General features: G+C 32.0%; 1 pseudogene; it reads right to left on the bottom strand.

The window, feature by feature from the left end:
• Positions 1-828: 828 nt before the first annotated feature.
• On the bottom strand, positions 829-3,038 carry LOC110661589 (uncharacterized; annotated as a pseudogene).
• Positions 3,039-3,606: the final 568 nt, after the last annotated feature.

Here is a 3,606-nt window from a genome sequence, read left to right on the forward strand (position 1 = left end):
GGAACCTTAGCTTAGATTCCAAGACAAGCTAATGTAACGACTTATTCTTTGGCTTGGGTAATAACATTTCATGCTAGTTAGGTTGGGTGTATTTGGAATGCCTACTGGCTAGAGTTTAGTTTGAATTTGATATGTTAAGTTTTTCCTAAATTTTATTAATAAAATTGTAATTTCAAAAGGAAAAAGAAAAATAAAATTTATATTTATGTGAGTGAAGGAGCATGTGCTCCAAATGTTTTGTAAAATTTGCGTATTTCAATATTTGAACTCATTAAAATTTTTTTTTTGATGTTATTGATTTTAATTAGAATTCAAATTCAAAACTTGACAATTCTAAAAATAATTTTAATATTATTAAGTTAAAACTCATTTATGACTAAAATTTATATTTTATTATCTGAATACATCTCAAACTCAATTATTATCAATTAAATAATACTCAAACTTATTTAATTTTATATATTTTCATTAATGATACACATAAAATATAATTTTTTTAGTAACAATTTACATTTTAAAATTTAATAATTATATAAATTCTTTAAAATTTATTTATTTAAAATGAAATTATAAAAAATTAATAATGTTAAATATATTTTATATTTAATTACTTGTTTATATAAATAAATTCGAGTATCGAATATCCAATATATAAAACTCGTATCTAACTTGAACCCAAAGCAGATATTATTTAATAAATCCAAACTCTTCCAAAAAATGACTATTTGAAATCGTCCTAATAAAGTTAAGTCAGATTAAGCATTTGAAAATATTTGATTAATTATCATCTCTATGCCTAGATTTGAGCACAATATGGTTTCAGGCTAAAATCGGTAGTTCAGCCTAAAGTGCAATCACAAGATGGTAGTCATCTACGTCAAGCCATTTACCTTCAGCTACCATAGGTGAAGTTAACTGGTGATGCCATTTCATGCAGCACATGGGAGTAGCTCTAGTCCCCAACTTCTCACTGATTGCTGTCCAATAGATATTATCTCCCAACATTCCATGTTTGGATGATTTCATTTCCTCACAAGCTTTCATGCGCAAATCCACGTTCACCAAATCAAATAAATTCTCGTACTCATCTTGGGACCACTTTCCCCTTCTCCTATTGATAACTTTTATTCTACGTCATGTATCCTTCACATGAATCCTGTGTTTGCCAAGTGCTTCAGCCAAAGTTTTCCAATCAGAACCATGTTTCTCATGAAACTTATGCACGAGTTCATACTCTTCTGGGGTCCAAGATCCTTTTTCATCCCTTTCAAACAAGATATGGGCTCGATTATAGACACTCAAATAAGGCCTCCAAGGTAAGGCTGCCCCTATTTCCTTCCAACAATTTTTAAGTTCAGGGTACTTTTTACAGTTCAGAACCATCTGTAGGCCTTCTTCACCTAATCCATGAGCATCCATGTAGTTCAAAACAGCCTCTTTAACCATCACATCTTCCTCATGTGAGAATCGCTTCCCTCGCACCATTTCCTCTTTCTGAACAGTATTACTGCTTGGACCATCATCAGATAAAGGGAAAACCTCCACCTCTTCAGAAAAACTTACTCTCTTAGATGTCCCTTTCAGTGTAGACTTTTCCAATGGATTGGTACCCTCGACACCTTTGCCCATTCTCTGTTCTCTATCACTACCTTTTCCTTCTGAACCATTTACAACTGGTTTCTTCTTGACTTTCTTAACAGTATGGTCTTCTATTTTTCCACCTCCCACTTTATTTTCAATTGAATATTCATTACCTTCATTTTCTCCCATTGGATTACTTTTATTACCTAATTTCCCATTCATTTTCTCCTGCAATGCAGCTGCCAAATCAACATTATGTTTTTCCCTTTTTTTACTCTTCTTCCTTGAATGCTGAACCTTTTCCATAATATTTCCAACATCTTTTTGATTAATTTCATTAATCATTGTCTCTGTATCACTAACATCCTTATCTCTTTTTCGTTTCTTTGCTCTTCTTTTCATCTTTTCTTCCGTCTTCTGCATTAAAAGCATGAGCACCTAGGTTTTCATCTTCACCTGAATCTATATTACCTCCATTTTCCTTTATTGCATTGCTAAAATTACCAGGTGTTTCAGCCATGAGTTTCAGTGATTTAGCCTCCAAATTAACAATAAGCTGCTGCTTCTTTTGCTTCCTCTCCATCCTTGCAGACTTATCATGGTCCATGATATTTTCATCCAGGTGATTTCTTCCATTTTCATTTTTATCTTTGCTCTTTTTCTCCTTGTGCTTCTTTTTTCTATATTTTAGTACTCCGGACTCAAAATTGCGCTCCATATACTTCTTGCCATCCTTCTGCAAGCTCACATTCTCCCCTACTCCAGTGCGACCCTCCTTCAAATTTTCTTTACTTGCATCAATTTCCCAACCAGCATCACATGCCTTGTCTCGCTTCCTAACTTTCTGAGATACTACATCAGATTCAGCATTAATCTTCTTTGATTTCCTTTTCTTCTTCTTCTTCCTATTCTTCTCTATCTCATGATTACTTAGATCCATGTCACCATCTAGGCCAACAGCCCCAGTATCAGTAGCACTTAGCTCAACGTCATCACCATTAGCCTCATGCCTCTTAGTCTTCTTTTTCTTATGCTCATTACTCAAAGTCAAACTTTCCCCTGTACTCACAACTGATTAATTTGCACAAGCATTTACATCCTTCGAGGAATGCACTCCATTGTTCATTTTCTCTCCCTCATGCCCTTTCCTCCCGACAGTTTTACTGCCCATGCAGATAAGAATTTCCTTCAAACCTTTTGACTGGTTATTGTCAATCCCTCATACAAATCTGAAAACAACAGATGCACAAGGAGAAGTCAGATAACCAGTCATTTCAATAATTAATATAAACCCCTTCATAAAATTTCAAATTTTACAACCCCATTGGCTTAAAATGTGCTATAAAACACCAATTTACATAAGGGGGTCCATCCGAAACCATCTCCACAATCAGCATATGCAGCGGGTCAATACACATTCTAATTGGGCAATCCGAAATCCCTTTCAGTATTTCCATATCTCCACCTAGTAAACACCCAAAAAAAAAACAAAAAATTGTCGCCTCCAATTCAACCCTAAATCATAAAATCCAAAATAACAAACACCTAAAACCCTAACCAAATTTTTTGTTTAAGTATGTTCTATTTCAGTTCAATTCTAAAACAGTTTCAGATACCATTTTTATGGTATGGTTCTAGTTAGGCCTCAATTTAACAAAATTCTTTTCAATTTAAGTCTATTTTTAGTTTGGCTCAAATTTTTTAAAAATGTAATACAACATTAATAATTTATTTGTGAATAATTGGAAACTTTTAATAGAAATAGAAAATAATAAATTACAACAAAATAAATCAATAAATTTTACAGAAATAAAAAATGAATAATGAAAATTATAGATATATAAATTTAATACAAAGAGTCAAGTAAATGAAGAAAATATAAAAAATAACTAATTAATCAATATTAAAAATAACTAATGTTGTTACAAATTAAGGAAAAAAGAATAAATATATATTTTTATTTCTTAAAGGAAAAAAAAGGCTTGAACTTAATTATTTGATAATTAAGTTGTCTATATATCGTCT

The sequence above is a fragment of the Hevea brasiliensis genome, chromosome 1, assembly GCF_030052815.1.
Source record: "Hevea brasiliensis isolate MT/VB/25A 57/8 chromosome 1, ASM3005281v1, whole genome shotgun sequence".
In the NCBI taxonomy this organism is placed as follows: domain Eukaryota; kingdom Viridiplantae; phylum Streptophyta; class Magnoliopsida; order Malpighiales; family Euphorbiaceae; genus Hevea; species Hevea brasiliensis.